Below are 20,405 nucleotides of genomic sequence, written 5' to 3'. Positions count from 1 at the left end.
AGAAGAATTGAAAGCTTAAAATATTTCCAGGGGCTTTTCTTGTTTGAGCGTTTTGAACAAATATTGATGAGCCTTTCTCACTGAATTCCTGAACTGAAGAGCTCAAGAAAGAAGAGGCCCCTGCAGTAGTAAAATTCATCATCAGCCTGCAAGGGGCTGAAGATCCATCCTCATCAGAGCAGGAATGAACAGAAATGGGCACAGCTTTCTGGCTGCCCCAGCTTGGGGATGGGCCCTGGGCCTGGAGCAGGAGCAGCTCTGCAGGGCCCCAAGGCTGGCGCTGTTGTGCTGGCCTGGGCAGATGGGATGGCAGCAGGGGCTGCAGAGCTCTCAGGACCTCAGGGACAGGGGAGCAGGGCACACAGGAAGCCTCTTCTGCCTTGGCCCAGCACCTTCCCCATGGCTGGGGCTGAGTCCTCTCTGAGCTGCAGCTGCTGCTGTGCCCTTGCGAGGGGCTGAGGCCGTGGGGCCCCTGCCCAGAGCCGCCTGCCCTGAGCAGAGCTGTGGGGCCAGAGGTGGCTGGGCTGTGCTGGGGAGAGACCCCTGGTGCTGCAGAGAGCTCAGGGCAGCTGGCAGAGCTTGCAGGGAGCTGGGCTGGGCTGAGAGAGCCTGACCCAGAAACCATCAGTGTCCATCTCAGCCTGTGTGAGCGTGCAGGGGCAGGACTCAGGCCAGCCCTTGTGGGGCAGGGCCAGCGCCTGTGGAAGGCATTGAAAACAGGCAAGTGCCCCACAGAGGAGGCTGCTCTGTGCCCTTGGTGGCACGGACAGAGCAGGGAGGGGGCCAGGACATTTGTCACCCATGCCAGCCTCTGTCCCCAGGCATTGCCAGCCCCGGCTGCTCAGCCCAGGTTTGCGGGGCAGTTTGGCTCTGGCCCAGCTCCATCCTCCCGTGGGGCTCAGGGCCTGTTCCTGGCCATGGCCAGCCCTGCCCGGCCTCTCTGCTGGCCCAGAGCCCGGCAGAGCCTGGGGCAGGGCTGTCTGTGCAGGCCCACAGGGGCCACGGGCTGTGCAGGAGCTGGCAGAGGCTGCCCAGCAGGGAGGCCATGGGGCACAGAGCCCCAAGGCTGCTGTGGGCACCACGGCACAGGGGCCGTTCCCCCCCGCAGTGCTCCTGTCCCGCGCGGGGGCTGTGGCACCGTGGCTGGCCCAGGGCGGCACAAAGGGGCCACGCGGCCGCTGCCGGGGCTGACAGCAAGGCCGGGCACACGCGAGGAATTGCTGGGCATCGCCTGCGCTGGGCAGGGCTGACTGTGCCAAAGGCACAGCTCAGCTGCCCTCGGTGGCTGCAGGAAAAGTCCAGAGCCCAAAGAGCCTCCATGGCTGTGCTGGAGACCAGGGCTTGGGGAGGGAAAGGCAGGGCTGCTGCGGGATGGGCAGGGGATTGAATTCCAGCACTCATCCTGTTCTCTGATGATCCTGGCACCATGCCGGTCCCTGTTTCAGCCTGGAGCAGAGCAGATGTTTATGGGACAGGAGCCCTCTGGGGCTCTCCGGGACATGCACCTTGCAAGGTGCGCTGCTCCCCCTACAGCTGTTCTCTGAGAGATGCCAATCCCAGCTCGGCACCTCGGGGCACAAGTGGCACCGCCTGTTCATGCACACACAGCTGATGTCCGCCTGGAAAGGGGCACAGGTTTTCGTACTTGTGCATTTCATAATATACAAGCATATTTTTATTATCTGGGTCGTTTGAGTAGTTGAGGAAATGGCAAAGTTTTCCCACCAGAAATTTCCTGGATCTACTATATTCTTCTACTGATGGCATAACAAGAAATACTGCTCTTCTCTAGTTGTGTCAAAAAGATTCCGTTTATTATTTTCTTCACCTATTCCTTCTGGTGTTTCTAGCTCTCCTGTTTCAATTGCCATGACTAAGGGCATTTCTTTACTAGACCAGCTGGATCTATGTCCTTCCCGAGTCTCCCTGATTTCCTCCTCCAGACACTCTCTGGTCATTCAAGTGCCTCTCAACTGACTGGTTTCATGCTTTGATCTTCAGGGAGTTACCCAATCTCTCTGAAGTTCACAGAAGTATCGTATCAGTCAACATCTTAAGTGTGTTTATATCTATCACAGAATTTCCTTTTCGTATGTCTTTGTCGAAAACTCTTCCTGCATGGAAAGCCCTTGGGGATGGTGGACATGTCAGATGCTGCTGGGACATCACAGAGAGCTGAGGGAAGAGCTGGGATGCTTATTAAACTGTATGGTGTTCAACTTCTGCTTGTTGGCAAGAAACCTTTCTGTGCCTCTGAGTCTCACCAGTCCCGGAGCCCCAAAGGACACAAACCTGGTGAGTTGTGGTTCCCCCTCCGGTGGCACTTGCACCTTGGCTCTGCACAGGAGAGCTCTTCATCCACTTGTTCTCTTTTCCTTCCTCTAGGCATGGAGGGAGCTCCTGTCTTCAGCGTGTGCAAAAAACAAATCTGGCCAGAATCGGGGCAGGGAGGCTTTGGGGAGACCTTGGGATCTGTGCTGGGCACAGGAGGTCTTTTCCATTGGTCTGAGAGTGTCTGCTGTGGAAAGTGGATGTTAATACCCAGCAGAGAAATGACTTTTGCATTTTACGCAGCTGTGCCTTCCCCTGGGTTTGTGTGCTGACAAGAAATGAACATCCCTCTGTGTCTCAGGCAGCTCCTCCAAGGAAAGCAGGTGGGAATTGGAGCCAAGGAGCTGAAAGCTGCAGGTGCAGCCTGGGGTGGAAGGAGCTCAGATTTGCACAAGGCTGCTCTGAGTCCCAGGGCTTGGATGGGGGAAATGGTGGGGTGGGGGTAGGGACAGAGTCTGATTGATTGTCAGTCAGGAAGGGCCTTGATTTTCATAGCTATTCAAAGTGAATTAGAAGGTACTTGTGATTTATTAAAAAAATATGAATATCGAGCTAATACTGATATCCAACTGAGGGGGACAAAAACTTTCTAACAGTTTAAAGTTAGAAAGTGTATGTCTGTTGCAGCACCGGGCGGCATGCGGGGTGGCTCCCAAATACACACCGCAATTTACAGACAATCACAGAGTCCTTTTATTTACAAAGATGTTGAATACCCAAAACACAAATGCGTATTCAGAGCCCCCCCCCCCCCCCCCCATCCCATTCTCCGCTTAGTATGGTAACTAGCCAAAAAACAATTAAGCATGCTAGTTTGGCCTTTGAAATGGGTCGGTGCTCCTTTTCAAGGGGAGGGGGGCTTAAAATAAGAAAGTAAGATGAGTCGTCCTTGCTCTGAACTTTCTACCTTTTCAATGCAAATGTGACAAATGAGCTCTGGTAGGACTCCCATTTCTCCAGGTGCATGACTTTCAATGGGTTTCTGAATAGGGAGTTTCTGTAATCGTCTTGTGCTCCTAAATCTATTTATCAGGTTCTCTGTTCTTCATTACAAACCCAGCTAAGCAGAACATAAAGTTGACAAGCAATCAGTTATTGAGGCCTGGGAAAGTTAATTCAAATCTGGTTTCCCTTAACTAACCACAAACTTTTAATTTTTAGCAAACTTTAATTAATTCCTACAAAGCTTATCGCTAACTAAAATCTTAACCTCTCTAAAATCCTTAATTCTTTAAAGTCTATGTCTCACTTGGATTCAATGCCAATTGGAGATTGCACATATCAGTGTATTAATAGGGAATAAAACCTCTAAACAGGACCATAAAAATCTTTTCTCAGTGTCCTTTAAAATATTATACATTCACTTGGAGGACAGTTCTAAAATCTGTCCAATTAACCAGAAAAATTTGAAAACTTAAATCAAATTATTCCCAGAGGCTTGGCCTGTTAACGTGTTCTGAATGTTGATGGAGCCCTGGGCCACTGAATTCCTGAACTGAAGAGCTGAAGGCTGAACAAGCCTCTGGAGAAGTCCAACCCAGCAGCAGCCTCCAAGTGTCTGAGGGAGGGTGTCACAGCTCCCACTGAGGCCACCCCTGCCCAGAGACCGTGGGGGAATGGGCAGACAAGGAGAGCGTCCCTGGGGCTGGGCAAGCAGAACTCAGAGGCACCAGCGGGTCCAGGTGGGAAACGGAGTGTGGGATGTGGCTGTGAAAGCCCTGCCTGGGCTGTGCCAAGCAGGACAGAGAAGCCCTGAGCCCCAACCCCCAAACAACTCTCTCCGTGAGACATTGCAAAGGAATTACAATTGTTTGTGTACTCTGAGTTGGAAACAATGGAGAAGTACCGACAAGAGATTCTCAGAAGCTTAAAACAACAAAACAGCCTTTACTGGCAACTTTAGAAAATCAGAGAAACTTGAGCAAAAGCTTTACTATGACATTCAGTCAACAAAAAAACACTGCTCAAAGCGTTAACTTGGCCCATTCAACTTCACAAACTGGAAGCCTGCTCAATTTTAAGTTAAGCAAAATTTGCAAGAAGAGGGAATTAGAAGAGGAAGACACAGAAAGAGAGAAAGACAAATAAAATATAGAGAGATAGAGAGAGAGATAGAGAGAAGAACACACACTGCTACCAGCTCCTGGATTCCAGCAGTGTTCAGACAGAAATTCCAAGAGGAGCTAGGGTCAACGTGTGTGCTTGCCTTGTGGTCAGCCTAAAATACCCCTTGGTCTTCCTGGGCCCCTCCCCCAGATGGGACTTTGGGTCATCTGGTCACTCAGGAGCTGGGCTGGGGGCTGCAGAGGTGGGTGTGGAGCATTGCCTTTGGTGTGCCAGGGATTGGCAGACACTGCTGGGCTGGGATAGAGGCTCTGGGGGATTTGGGTTACAGGGTCAAGTCAATGCTTTGAGAAGTGCTGGGGTTCAGGGCAGGGTAAGGCTGGCTCTGCCCCTTCCTCCCCCTCGCACGAAATGTTTCCAGCCAACAATCTCCTCCAGTCTCTCACAAGAGGCAATGTTGGAGGTGGAATCCCAGTTCTGGCCATGGGCACCTGGACAAGAAGGACAGTTCTTTTCCGTAGGAAGGAAAGTACAGATCCCCAGGGTTTGGAAGGCAGGTGAGAGACTCACTAGGCCAAGGTCACCCAGACTTGTCATTAATGGCAGATTTTGTCTGGGAGCAGGCTTTGGATAGAGGGAAGTTTTGGAGGTGGAATCCCAATCTCAGCCATGGGCACCTGGAGAAGCAGGACAGGGTTTTTTTTCCCATTGGAAGGAAAGCACAAAGCCTTCCCTAGAGTTTTGGGGACAGATGGGAAGTGACCCTTGTGAAACCACTGCCAGCCAGACTTGTCCTGACAATATTCCCATGGGAACTATCCCTGGATATAAGGAAGTTTAGCAGTGAAATCTGAATTCTGGCCGTGGCTGGTGCATTTGCCAGCATTGCCATGGGTTAGCACAGGAGGGGGAGATTTCCCCTTCGAGAGAAGCTCGTATCTCAGTTTTTGCATTCAGGCAGCTCCAGATCCCTCAGCTTTGGTTGCACAGCAGCTGGAAATGCAAGCGCAGGAGCTCTCTTTGGGCCCAGCCACAGCAGGTGACAGCAAGGACAGGGCCCTGGCAGTGTGACATGTGCAGAGAGCGCCTTCAGCAAACGCTGGGGGCTGGAACTCTGTGCAGAAAAGGCCCCGGGGGGGTCTCTGCACCCAGGCTAAAGGAACAAAGTTCCATTTCTGGCCTGGCTGGGGAGCACCACAATGGTGCCTTTTCAGGGCAAGGTTCCATTGCCGGCTGTTCTCTGAGCCCCAGAGGGGATTCCGGGGGGCCAAGGGACTGAGAGAGGGACTGTGCAGGAGCCGGGAACAGTGAGAGAGCCCAGGCTCTGGATTTGTGTTTATTTTAGAACTTCCTGTGCGTCTAAAACATTCCTTGCATGGTTCTGCCTTGGGAAAGGGGAACTTCCTTGGTGGCACCTTGGGCTTGGCACACACCTGAGGATGTTATAAATGATCAGAGCCAATTTCCAAAATCAAAGATTTATTTAACAAATTTGAAAAGCAATTTCGGGAAACGCCACGATAAATCAGGACAACATCGATCGAATGTTGGGTGGACAACCCGGGAGCAGCAAAGGGTGCTTCTCCGGAGTACTGCCCACAAATTCGGGGTCTCAGGGGAGGTGTTTTATACCATTTTTCTACCCTGAGGCGAAAACAAGACGGTAACAAAGAACCCGAAGAACATGACATCATGTACATAACATAATCATTGAAATGTCTGGTGTCCGCAAGGGATATCTGAAAGAGTTTCCTGAGAAATTGAGAAGACGTCTGAATGAAAAGTCTCCGAATCTTCTGTCAGAAGGTTTCTGCCCAGATTGGTATCGGATCTCCTGATGAGCTGTGAAGATGTGGCCAGCCCATGCTTAATGGGCCGTTTCCCGGTTACCTCTCTGGCAGATGTCGAGGTAACACCTTTGGACTGTGAATAGACTGTGGTATGCGAAGAGATGCCCTGGAACTCTTTCCAGGAATTCAGGGGTTTTTTACATTCCACTGCAAAGTTTTAATACACACAGTTTTAATCCACGAATTTAATACTATGTATCCATTACAAGGAGATTGTCTGTTTTCCATGGGGAAGCTCAGGGGTTTTAGATTGCTAAAATAAAAGAAAGGAAACCCCTCGTTGCCTGAGTGCACCCAGTTCTCCGAGCAAAGCAGGTCCCACGTGAGCGAGGAGAGGCAGGATGGAGTTGGGGAATGTGGAGCAAGGTTGTCCACTGGGTCAGAGCTCAAGGCACAGCTTCTCTGAGCAGGCCAGACCTGCCTGCTTAGGAGAGTCCCTGGGTCAATATGAGTCACTGAATGCTGCAATCACCTCTGCTCTCAAGAGAAAAATACACCCTTGAAAATAGGAATGTGCGTTTATTAGAAGCCCTTTGAAATATTTCTCCGTAACTCTAGGAAAAAAGATCTCCCAATGAATTGCAACAGACCACGGGGAAATCAAGGGAGAGCTGAGAGATGAATTTCAAAGGAGGTAAGGATTTGAGAAAAGTTAATGTTTTAGCTAAAGATAAGCTTTGCCAGAATTAGTTAAAGTAGGTAGATAGATAAGCTGTGCTGGAAAGAATTAGAAGTTAATGGTTAGATGAAAGGATTCCGATCAAGGATAACGATCCTGGATCTAAATAACTAATTGCTTGTCATTTTTGTGTTTGTTTAGCTGTGTTTATAATGAGAAACAGAAGAAACTGATAAATAGATTTAGGAACACAGACAATTGTAAATCCTCGAGCATCCTAAAACCCATTCAACAGTCACGGAGAAAGGAAACAGGAGTGTGACCAGTTATCATTTATCTTGATATCCATTGTAAAGGTTGAAAGTTTACAATGAGGAAGACTCCACTTACTTCCTTTTTTACGCCCCCTCCCCATATAAAGGACCACTGACCCAATTCAAAGAACAAACTACACACGCTTAATAGCTTTTTAGCTAATTATAATATGAAGCAGAGAATGGGAGGTTTTAGTGCTATAAATATGTATTAGTATTTTGGATATTCAACACTTTTGAAAAGAAAGAGATTTTGTAACTTGGCAGTGCATTTTAGGGAGTGATCGCACACAACTGCCTGGCGTTGCATTAAACATATACTTTCTAACTCTAAACTGTTAGAGAGTCTTCTGTCTGTCACAGTTGGGTATCGATAGTAGATCAATATCCATATTTTAATAAGTCAGCAGTGGCACAGGAAACTCCCAGCTGATGGGAACAAACTTTCTGGCTGACTTCAGAGGCCTCAACAAAGTTGAGTGGTTTTCTCTCCTGTCCCCCAGCCCTTCCTGGCCCCAGGGGCTGATGGCATTTGTGCTCCCTCAGGTTCATCTCCCCACACCAACACCATGGGGGTGCTCAGGCCTGCTCTGGGCACTGCAAACAGGGGCTCCTGAGCCAGAGCTGCCGTGTCTGTGCCTGCAAGGATGCGGCCCCCGTGTGAGCTGGGAGAGAGGCCAGGGCTGCAGAGGGGGGATGTTGTTGGCAGGTGCATGAGGACGCTCTGGGACGCTGCCCGGGGGTGTCCGGCACAGTGGGGATGGATCAGCCCCTGCTCTGCTGCTCCTTCCCGTCTCCCCCAGGGACCCTGCAGAGCCCCAGCCGGGCTGTTTGCCCCCAGCCTGCCCACGGCCACCCTGGGGCTGCTCACGGGGCTTTTCCGTGCACAGCATTGGGCCTGGGCGTGTTCTGGAGAGAGCCTGGGCAAGGAGCCTGGAGCAGCGAGGCCCTGCCCTGAGGCGTCAGCGCTGCCCCAGCGGAGCCCATGGCCTGTCCCTGCTGCAGCCCCGGCACTGCCAGCCCCAGCCCTGTGCCCGGCGCCGAGAGCACTCCGGCCCTACAGCAACACCAGGGCCAGGAGGGCAGCGGGGCAGGGCCACGGGAGCAGCGCTGCCAACACCAAGGGCTGCTGCTCCTGGGCACAGCTGCTGTGCCAGCACTGATCTGCCCCCAGCTCTCATCCAGAGAAGAGAACCAAAGGGGGATCTCTGCAGAAAACTTGCCTGCCAGATCCTTGGGTTCCTTTAAAGCCACCAGGAGTGCAGCCCCTCATTGACACAGTCTGTGGCCACAGGGAAGGTGGAGAGAAACAAAATGAGAAATGGCACAAACAGTGACACTGCTTTGTGGACAATATTACAAAAGTAAAACAAAGGAAAAGAACCTCCAAAGTAAAGCAACAAGAGGTATCAAAAATGACTTTTATGACAAGTGATTTTGAGAAACTGGCCAGCAGTTTAATGTTTGTGAAACCATCCAGCCATCAGTCTTCCACACTGCAGCCTCGAGCTCCTGCTTCCTCAGGCTGCAGATGAGGGGGTTCATGGCTGGAGGCACCAGCGAGAACAGAACTGACAGGGCCAGATCCAGGGATGGGGAGGAGATGGAGGGGGGCTTCAGATAGGCAAACATGACAGTGCTGAGGAACAGGGAGACCACGGCCAGGTGATGGCGGCAGGTGGAGAAGGCTTTGTGCCGTCCCTGCTCAGAGGGGATCCTCAGCACAGCCCTGATGATCTGCACATAGGAGAAAGGACACAAACCTGGTGAGTTGTGGTTCCCACTCCGGTGGCACTTGCACCTTGGCTCTGCACAGGAGAGCTCTTCATCCACTTGTTCTCTTTTCCTTCCTCTAGGCATGGAGGGAGCTCCTGTCTTCAGCGTGTGCAAAAAACAAATCTGGCCAGAATCGGGGCAGGGAGGCTTTGGGGAGACCTTGGGATCTGTGCTGGGCACAGGAGGTCTTTTCCATTGGTCTGAGAGTGTCTGCTGTGGAAAGTGGATGTTAATACCCAGCAGAGAAATGACTTTTGCATTTTACGCAGCTGTGCCTTCCCCTGGGTTTGTGTGCTGACAAGAAATGAACATCCCTCTGTGTCTCAGGCAGCTCCTCCAAGGAAAGCAGGTGGGAATTGGAGCCAAGGAGCTGAAAGCTGCAGGTGCAGCCTGGGGTGGAAGGAGCTCAGATTTGCACAAGGCTGCTCTGAGTCCCAGGGCTTGGATGGGGGAAATGGTGGGGTGGGGGTAGGGACAGAGTCTGATTGATTGTCAGTCAGGAAGGGCCTTGATTTTCATAGCTATTCAAAGTGAATTAGAAGGTACTTGTGATTTATTAAAAAAATATGAATATCGAGCTAATACTGATATCCAACTGAGGGGGACAAAAACTTTCTAACAGTTTAAAGTTAGAGAGTGTATGTCTGTTGCAGCACCGGGCGGCATGCGGGGTGGCTCCCAAATACACACCGCAATTTACAGACAATCACAGAGTCCTTTTATTTACAAAGATGTTGAATACCCAAAACACAAATGCGTATTCAGAGCCCCCCCCCCCCCCATCCCATTCTCCGCTTAGTATGGTAACTAGCAAAAAAACAATTAAGCATGCTAGTTTGGCCTTTGAAATGGGTCGGTGCTCCTTTTCAAGGGGAGGGGGGCTTAAAATAAGAAAGTAAGATGAGTCGTCCTTGCTCTGAACTTTCTACCTTTTCAATGCAAATGTGACAAATGAGCTCTGGTAGGACTCCCATTTCTCCAGGTGCATGACTTTCAATGGGTTTCTGAATAGGGAGTTTCTGTAATCATCTTGTGCTCCTAAATCTAGTTATCAGGTTCTCTGTTCTTCATTACAAACCCAGCTAAGCAAAACATAAAGTTGACAAGCAATCAGTTATTGAGGCCTGGGAAAGTTAATTCAAATCTGGTTTCCCTTAACTAACCACAAACTTTTAATTTTTAGCAAACTTTAATTAATTCCTACAAAGCTTATCTCTAACTAAAATCTTAACCTCTCTAAAATCCTTAATTCTTTAAAGTCTATGTCTCACTGATTCAATGCCAATTGGAGATTGCACATATCAGTGTATTAATAGGGAATAAAACCTCTAAACAGGACCATAAAAATCTTTTCTCAGTGTCCTTTAAAATATTATACATTCACTTGGAGGACAGTTCTAAAATCTGTCCAATTAACCAGAAAAATTTGAAAACTTAAATCAAATTATTCCCAGAGGCTTGGCCTGTTAACGTGTTCTGAATGTTGATGGAGCCCTGGGCCACTGAATTCCTGAACTGAAGAGCTGAAGGCTGAACAAGCCTCTGGAGAAGTCCAACCCAGCAGCAGCCTCCAAGTGTCTGAGGGAGGGTGTCACAGCTCCCACTGAGGCCACCCCTGCCCAGAGACCGTGGGGGAATGGGCAGACAAGGAGAGCGTCCCTGGGGCTGGGCAAGCAGAACTCAGAGGCACCAGCGGGTCCAGGTGGGAAACGGAGTGTGGGATGTGGCTGTGAAAGCCCTGCCTGGGCTGTGCCAAGCAGGACAGAGAAGCCCTGAGCCCCAACCCCCAAACAACTCTCTCCGTGAGACATTGCAAAGGAATTACAATTGTTTGTGTACTCTGAGTTGGAAACAATGGAGAAGTACCGACAAGAGATTCTCAGAAGCTTAAAACAACAAAACAGCCTTTACTGGCAACTTTAGAAAATCAGAGAAACTTGAGCAAAAGCTTTACTATGACATTCAGTCAACAAAAAAACACTGCTCAAAGCGTTAACTTGGCCCATTCAGCTTCACAAACTGGAAGCCTGCTCAATTTTAAGTTAAGCAAAATTTGCAAGAAGAGGGAATTAGAAGAGGAAGACACAGAAAGAGAGAAAGACAAAATATAGAGAGATAGAGAGAGAGATAGAGAGAAGAACACACACTGCTACCAGCTCCTGGATTCCAGCAGTGTTCAGACAGAAATTCCAAGAGGAGCTAGGGTCAACGTGTGTGCTTGCCTTGTGGTCAGCCTAAAATACCCCTTGGTCTTCCTGGGCCCCTCCCCCAGATGGGACTTTGGGTCATCTGGTCACTCAGGAGCTGGGCTGGGGGCTGCAGAGGTGGGTGTGGAGCATTGCCTTTGGTGTGCCAGGGATTGGCAGACACTGCTGGGCTGGGATAGAGGCTCTGGGGGATTTGGGTTACAGGGTCAAGTCAATGCTTTGAGAAGTGCTGGGGTTCAGGGCAGGGTAAGGCTGGCTCTGCCCCTTCCTCCCCCTCACACGAAATGTTTCCAGCCAACAATCTCCTCCAGTCTCTCACAAGAGGCAATGTTGGAGGTGGAATCCCAATTCTGGCCGTGGGCACCTGGACAAGAAGGACAGTTCTTTTCCGTAGGAAGGAAAGTACAGAGCCCCAGGGTTTGGAAGGCAGGTGAGAGACTCACCAGGCCAAGGTCACCCAGACTTGTCATTAATGGCAGATTTTGTCTGGGAGCAGGCTTTGGATAGAGGGAATTTTTGGAGGTGGAATCCCAATCTCAGCCATGGGCACTTGGAGAAGCAGGACAGGGGTTTTTTTTCCCATTGGAAGGAAAGCACAAAGCCTTCCCTAGAGTTTTGGGGACAGATGGGAAGTGACCCTTGTGAAACCACTGCCAGCCAGACTTGTCCTGACAATATTCCCATGGGAACTATCCCTGGATATAAGGAAGTTTAGCAGTGAAATCTGAATTCTGGCCGTGGCTGGTGCATTTGCCAGCATTGCCATGGGTTAGCACAGGAGGGGGAGATTTCCCCTTCGAGAGAAGCTCGTATTTCAGATTTTGCATTCAGGCAGCTCCAGATCCCTCAGCTTTGGTTGCACGGCAGCTGGAAATGCAAGCGCAGGAGCTCTCTTTGGGCCCAGCCACAGCAGGTGACAGCAAGGACAGGGCCCTGGCAGTGTGACATGTGCAGAGAGCGCCTTCAGCAAACGCTGGGGGCTGGAACTCTGTGCAGAAAAGGCCCCGGGGGTCTCTGCACCCAGGCTAAAGGAACAAAGTTCCATTTCTGGCCTGGCTGGGGAGCACCACAATGGTGCCTTTTCAGGGCAAGGTTCCATTGCCGGCTGTTCTCTGAGCCCCAGAGGGGATTCCGGGGCGCCAAGGGGCTGAGAGAGGGACTGTGCAGGAGCCGGGAACAGTGAGAGAGCCCAGGCTCTGGATTTGTGTTTATTTTAGAACTTCCCGTGTGTCTAAAACATTCCTTGCATGGTTCTGCCTTGGGAAAGGGGAACTTCCTTGGTGGCACCTTGGGCTTGGCACACACCTGAGGATGTTATAAATGATCAGAGCCAATTTCCAAAATCAAAGATTTATTTAACAAATTTGAAAAGCAATTTCGGGAAACGCCACGATAAATCAGGACAACATCGATCGAATGTTGGGTGGACAACCCGGGAGCAGCAAAGGGTGCTTCTCCGGAGTACTGCCCACAAATTCGGGGTCTCAGGGGAGGTGTTTTAGACCATTTTTCTACCCTGAGGCGAAAACAAGACGGTAACAAAGAACCCGAAGAACACGACATCATGTACATAACATAATCATTGAAATGTCTGGTGTCCGCAAGGGATATCTGAAAGAGTTTCCTGAGAAATTGAGAAGACGTCTGAATGAAAAGTCTCCGAATCTTCTGTCAGAAGGTTTCTGCCCAGATTGGTATCGGATCTCCTGATGAGCTGTGAAGATGTGGTCAGCCCATGCTTAATGGGCCGTTTCCCGGTTACCTCTCTGGCAGATGTCGAGGTAACACCTTTGGACTGTGAAAAGACTGTGGTATGTGAAGAGATGCCCTGGAACTCTTTCCAGGAATTCAGGGGTTTTTTACATTCCACTGCAAAGTTTTAATACACACAATTTTAATCCACGAATTTAATACTATGTATCTATTACAAGGAGATTGTCTGTTTTCCATGGGGAAGCTCAGGGGTTTTAGATTGCTAAAATAAAAGAAAGGAAATCCCTCGTTGCCTGAGTGCACCCAGTTCTCCGAGCAAAGCAGGTCCCACGTGAGCGAGGAGAGGCAGGATGGAGTTGGGGAATGTGGAGCAAGGTTGTGTCCACTGGGTCAGAGCTCAAGGCACAGCTTCTCTGAGCAGGCCAGACCTGCCTGCTTAGGAGAGTCCCTGGGTCAATATGAGTCACTGAATGCTGCAATCACCTCTGCTCTCAAGAGAAAAATACACCCTTGAAAATAGGAATGTGCGTTTATTAGAAGCCCTTTGAAATATTTCTCCGTAACTCTAGGAAAAAAGATCTCCCAGTGAATTGCAACAGACCACGGGGAAATCAAGGGAGAGCTGAGAGATGAATTTCAAAGGAGGTAAGGATTTGAGAAAAGTTAGTGTTTTAGCTAAAGATAAGCTTTGCCAGAATTAGTTAAAGTAGGTAGATAGATAAGCTGTGCTGGAAAGAATTAGAAGTTAATGGTTAGATGAAAGGATTGCGATCAAGGATAACGATCCTGGATCTAAATAACTAATTGCTTGTCATTTTTGTGTTTGTTTAGCTGTGTTTATAATGAGAAACAGAAGAAACTGATAAATAGATTTAGGAACACAGACAATTGTAAATCCTCGAGCATCCTAAAACCCATTCAACAGTCACGGAGAAAGGAAACAGGAGTTTGACCAGTTATCATTTATCTTGATATCCATTGAAAAGGTTGAAAGTTCACAATGAGGAAGACTCCACTTACTTCCTTTTTTTACGCCCCCTCCCCATATAAAGGACCACTGACCCAATTCAAAGAACAAACTACACACGCTTAATAGCTTTTTAGCTAATTATAATATGAAGCAGAGAATGGGAGGTTTTAGTGCTATAAATATGTATTAGTATTTTGGATATTCAACACTTTTGAAAAGAAAGAGATTTTGTAACTTGGCAGTGCATTTTAGGGAGTGATCGCACACAACTGCCTGGCGTTGCATTAAACATATACTTTCTAACTCTAAACTGTTAGAGAGTCTTCTGTCTGTCACAGTTGGGTATCGATAGTAGATCAATATCCATATTTTAATAAGTCAGCAGTGGTACAGGAAACTCCCAGCTGATGGGAACAAACTTTCTGGCTGACTTCAGAGGCCTCAACAAAGTTGAGTGGTTTCCCTCCTGTCCCCCAGCCCTTCCTGGCCCCAGGGGCTGATGGCATTTGTGCTCCCTCAGGTTCATCTCCCCACACCAACACCATGGGGGTGCTCAGGCCTGCTCTGGGCACTGCAAACAGGGGCTCCTGAGCCAGAGCTGCCGTGTCTGTGCCTGCAAGGATGCGGCCCCCGTGTGAGCTGGGAGAGAGGCCAGGGCTGCAGAGGGGGGATGTTGTTGGCAGGTGCATGAGGACGCTCTGGGACGCTGCCCGGGGGTGTCCAGCACAGTGGGGATGGATCAGCCCCGGCTCTGCTGCTCCTTCCCGTCTCCCCCAGGGACCCTGCAGAGCCCCAGCCGGGCTGTTTGCCCCCAGCCTGCCCACGGCCACCCTGGGGCTGCTCACGGGGCTTTTCCGTGCACAGCATTGGGCCTGGGCGTGTTCTGGAGAGAGCCTGGGCAAGGAGCCTGGAGCAGCGAGGCCCTGCCCTGAGGCGTCAGCGCTGCCCCAGCGGAGCCCATGGCCTGTCCCTGCTGCAGCCCCGGCACTGCCAGCCCCAGCCCTGTGCCCGGCGCCGAGAGCACTCCGGCCCTACAGCAACACCAGGGCCAGGAGGGCAGCGGGGCAGGGCCACGGGAGCAGCGCTGCCAACACCAAGGGCTGCTGCTCCTGGGCACAGCTGCTGTGCCAGCACTGATCTGCCCCCAGCTCTCATCCAGAGAAGAGAACCAAAGGGGGATCTCTGCAGAAAACTTGCCTGCCAGATCCTTGGGTTCCTTTAAAGCCACCAGGAGTGCAGCCCCTCATTGACACAGTCTGTGGCCACAGGGAAGGTGGAGACAAACAAAATGAGAAATGGCACAAACAGTGACACTGCTTTGTGGACAATATTACAAAAGTAAAACAAAGGAAAAGAACCTCCAAAGTAAAGCAACAAGAGGTATCAAAAATGACTTTTATGACAAGTGATTTTGAGAAACTGGCCAGCAGTTTAATGTTTGTGAAACCATCCAGCCATCAGTCTTCCACACTGCAGCCTCGAGCTCCTGCTTCCTCAGGCTGCAGATGAGGGGGTTCACGGCTGGAGGCACCAGCGAGAACAGAACTGACAGGGCCAGATCCAGGGATGGGGAGGAGATTGGGGGGGCTTCAGATAGGCAAACATGGCAGTGCTGAGGAACAGGGAGACCACGGCCAGGTGATGGCGGCAGGTGGAGAAGGCTTTGTGCCGTCCCTGCTCAGAGGGGATCCTCAGCACAGCCCTGATGATCTGCACATAGGAGAAAGGACACAAACCTGGTGAGTTGTGGTTCCCACTCCGGTGGCACTTGCACCTTGGCTCTGCACAGGAGAGCTCTTCATCCACTTGTTCTCTTTTCCTTCCTCTAGGCATGGAGGGAGCTCCTGTCTTCAGCGTGTGCAAAAAACAAATCTGGCCAGAATCGGGGCAGGGAGGCTTTGGGGAGACCTTGGGATCTGTGCTGGGCACAGGAGGTCTTTTCCATTGGTCTGAGAGTGTCTGCTGTGGAAAGTGGATGTAAATACCCAGCAGAGAAATGACTTTTGCATTTTACGCAGCTGTGCCTTCCCCTGGGTTTGTGTGCTGACAAGAAATGAACATCCCTCTGTGTCTCAGGCAGCTCCTCCAAGGAAAGCAGGTGGGAATTGGAGCCAAGGAGCTGAAAGCTGCAGGTGCAGCCTGGGGTGGAAGGAGCTCAGATTTGCACAAGGCTGCTCTGAGTCCCAGGGCTTGGATGGGGGAAATGGTGGGGTGGGGGTAGGGACAGAGTCTGATTGATTGTCAGTCAGGAAGGGCCTTGATTTTCATAGCTATTCAAAGTGAATTAGAAGGTACTTGTGATTTATTAAAAAAATATGAATATCGAGCTAATACTGATATCCAACTGAGGGGGACAAAAACTTTCTAACAGTTTAAAGTTAGAAAGTGTATGTCTGTTGCAGCACCGGGCGGCATGCGGGGTGACTCCCAAATACACACCGCAATTTACAGACAATCACAGAGTCCTTTTATTTACAAAGATGTTGAATACCCAAAACACAAATGCGTACTCAGAGCCCCCCCCCCCCCCCCCCCCATCCCATTCTCCGCTTAGTATGGTAACTAGCCAAAAAACAATTAAGCATGCTAGTTTGGCCTTGGAAATGGGTCGGTGCTCCTTTTCAAGGGGAGGGGGCCTTAAAATAAGAAAGTAAGATGAGTCGTCCTTGCTCTGAACTTTCTACCTTTTCAATGCAAATGTGACAAATGAGCTCTGGTAGGACTCCCATTTCTCCAGGTGCATGACTTTCAATGGGTTTCTGAATAGGGAGTTTCTGTAATCGTCTTGTGCTCCTAAATCTATTTATCAGGTTCTCTGTTCTTCATTACAAACCCAGCTAAGCAAAACATAAAGTTGACAAGCAACCAGTTATTGAGGCCTGGGAAAGTTAATTCAAATCTGGTTTCCCTTAACTAACCACAAACTTTTAATTTTTAGCAAACTTTAATTAATTCCTACAAAGCTTATCTCTAACTAAAATCTTAACCTCTCTAAAATCCTTAATTCTTTAAAGTCTATGTCTCACTTGGATTCAATGCCAATTGGAGATTGCACATATCAGTGTATTAATAGGGAATAAAACCTCTAAACAGGACCATAAAAATCTTTTCTCAGTGTCCTTTAAAATATTATACATTCACTTGGAGGACAGTTCTAAAATCTGTCCAATTAACCAGAAAAATTTGAAAACTTAAATCAAATTATTCCCCGAGGCTTGGCCTGTTAACGTGTTCTGAATGTTGATGGAGCCCTGGGCCTCTGAATTCCTGAACTGAAGAGCTGAAGGCTGAGCAAGCCTCTGGAGAAGTCCAACCCAGCAGCAGCCTCCAAGTGTCTGAGGGAGGGTGTCACAGCTCCCACTGAGGCCACCCCTGCCCAGAGACCGTGGGGGAATGGGCAGACAAGGAGAGCGTCCCTGGGGCTGGGCAAGCAGAACTCAGAGGCACCAGCGGGTCCAGGTGGGAAACGGAGTGTGGGATGTGGCTGTGAAAGCCCTGCCTGGGCTGTGCCAAGCAGGACAGAGAAGCCCTGAGCCCCAACCCCCAAACAACTCTCTCCGTGAGACATTGCAAAGGAATTACAATTGTTTGTGTACTCTGAGTTGGAAACAATGGAGAAGTACCAACAAGAGATTCTCAGAAGCTTAAAACAACAAAACAGCCTTTACTGGCAACTTTAGAAAATCAGAGAAACTTGAGCAAAAGCTTTACTATGACATTCAGTCAACAAAAAAACACTGCTCAAAGCGTTAACTTGGCCCATTCAACTTCACAAACTGGAAGCCTGCTCAATTTTAAGTTAAGCAAAATTTGCAAGAAGAGGGAATTAGAAGAGGAAGACACAGAAAGAGAGAAAGACAAATAAAATATAGAGAGAGAGATAGAGAGAAGAACACACACTGCTACCAGCTCCTGGATTCCAGCAGTGTTCAGACAGAAATTCCAAGAGGAGCTAGGGTCAACGTGTGTGCTTGCCTTGTGGTCAGCCTAAAATACCCCTTGGTCTTCCTGGGCCCCTCCCCCAGATGGGACTTTGGGTCATCTGGTCACTCAGGAGCTGGGCTGGGGGCTGCAGAGGTGGGTGTGGAGCATTGCCTTTGGTGTGCCAGGGATTGGCAGACACTGCTGGGCTGGGATAGAGGCTCTGGGGGATTTGGGTTACAGGGTCAAGTCAATGCTTTGAGAAGTGCTGGGGTTCAGGGCAGGGTAAGGCTGGCTCTGCCCCTTCCTCCCCCTCGCACGAAATGTTTCCAGCCAACAATCTCCTCCAGTCTCTCACAAGAGGCAATGTTGGAGGTGGAATCCCAGTTCTGGCCATGGGCACCTGGACAAGAAGGACAGTTCTTTTCCGTAGGAAGGAAAGTACAGATCCCCAGGGTTTGGAAGGCAGGTGAGAGACTCACTAGGCCAAGGTCACCCAGACTTGTCATTAATGGCAGATTTTGTCTGGGAGCAGGCTTTGGATAGAGGGAAGTTTTGGAGGTGGAATCCCAATCTCAGCCATGGGCACCTGGAGAAGCAGGACAGGGTTTTTTTTCCCATTGGAAGGAAAGCACAAAGCCTTCCCTAGAGTTTTGGGGACAGATGGGAAGTGACCCTTGTGAAACCACTGCCAGCCAGACTTGTCCTGACAATATTCCCATGGGAACTATCCCTGGATATAAGGAAGTTTAGCAGTGAAATCTGAATTCTGGCCGTGGCTGGTGCATTTGCCAGCATTGCCATGGGTTAGCACAGGAGGGGGAGATTTCCCCTTCGAGAGAAGCTCGTATCTCAGTTTTTGCATTCAGGCAGCTCCAGATCCCTCAGCTTTGGTTGCACAGCAGCTGGAAATGCAAGCGCAGGAGCTCTCTTTGGGCCCAGCCACAGCAGGTGACAGCAAGGACAGGGCCCTGGCAGTGTGACATGTGCAGAGAGCGCCTTCAGCAAACGCTGGGGGCTGGAACTCTGTGCAGAAAAGGCCCCGGGGGGGTCTCTGCACCCAGGCTAAAGGAACAAAGTTCCATTTCTGGCCTGGCTGGGGAGCACCACAATGGTGCCTTTTCAGGGCAAGGTTCCATTGCCGGCTGTTCTCTGAGCCCCAGAGGGGATTCCGGGGGGCCAAGGGACTGAGAGAGGGACTGTGCAGGAGCCGGGAACAGTGAGAGAGCCCAGGCTCTGGATTTGTGTTTATTTTAGAACTTCCTGTGCGTCTAAAACATTCCTTGCATGGTTCTGCCTTGGGAAAGGGGAACTTCCTTGGTGGCACCTTGGGCTTGGCACACACCTGAGGATGTTATAAATGATCAGAGCCAATTTCCAAAATCAAAGATTTATTTAACAAATTTGAAAAGCAATTTCGGGAAACGCCACGATAAATCAGGACAACATCGATCGAATGTTGGGTGGACAACCCGGGAGCAGCAAAGGGTGCTTCTCCGGAGTACTGCCCACAAATTCGGGGTCTCAGGGGAGGTGTTTTATACCATTTTTCTACCCTGAGGCGAAAACAAGACGGTAACAAAGAACCCGAAGAACATGACATCATGTACATAACATAATCATTGAAATGTCTGGTGTCCGCAAGGGATATCTGAAAGAGTTTCCTGAGAAATTGAGAAGACGTCTGAATGAAAAGTCTCCGAATCTTCTGTCAGAAGGTTTCTGCCCAGATTGGTATCGGATCTCCTGATGAGCTGTGAAGATGTGGCCAGCCCATGCTTAATGGGCCGTTTCCCGGTTACCTCTCTGGCAGATGTCGAGGTAACACCTTTGGACTGTGAATAGACTGTGGTATGCGAAGAGATGCCCTGGAACTCTTTCCAGGAATTCAGGGGTTTTTTACATTCCACTGCAAAGTTTTAATACACACAGTTTTAATCCACGAATTTAATACTATGTATCCATTACAAGGAGATTGTCTGTTTTCCATGGGGAAGCTCAGGGGTTTTAGATTGCTAAAATAAAAGAAAGGAAACCCCTCGTTGCCTGAGTGCACCCAGTTCTCCGAGCAAAGCAGGTCCCACGTGAGCGAGGAGAGGCAGGATGGAGTTGGGGAATGTGGAGCAAGGTTGTCCACTGGGTCAGAGCTCAAGGCACAGCTTCTCTGAGCAGGCCAGACCTGCCTGCTTAGGAGAGTCCCTGGGTCAATATGAGTCACTGAATGCTGCAATCACCTCTGCTCTCAAGAGAAAAATACACCCTTGAAAATAGGAATGTGCGTTTATTAGAAGCCCTTTGAAATATTTCTCCGTAACTCTAGGAAAAAAGATCTCCCAATGAATTGCAACAGACCACGGGGAAATCAAGGGAGAGCTGAGAGATGAATTTCAAAGGAGGTAAGGATTTGAGAAAAGTTAATGTTTTAGCTAAAGATAAGCTTTGCCAGAATTAGTTAAAGTAGGTAGATAGATAAGCTGTGCTGGAAAGAATTAGAAGTTAATGGTTAGATGAAAGGATTCCGATCAAGGATAACGATCCTGGATCTAAATAACTAATTGCTTGTCATTTTTGTGTTTGTTTAGCTGTGTTTATAATGAGAAACAGAAGAAACTGATAAATAGATTTAGGAACACAGACAAT

The sequence above is a fragment of the Chamaea fasciata genome, unplaced genomic scaffold, assembly GCF_029207755.1.
Source record: "Chamaea fasciata isolate MVZ Bird 193981 ecotype frontalis unplaced genomic scaffold, bChaFas1.0.hap1 SCAF_61, whole genome shotgun sequence".
Taxonomy (NCBI): Eukaryota; Metazoa; Chordata; class Aves; order Passeriformes; family Sylviidae; genus Chamaea; species Chamaea fasciata.
This window is presented reverse-complemented; position numbering follows the sequence as displayed.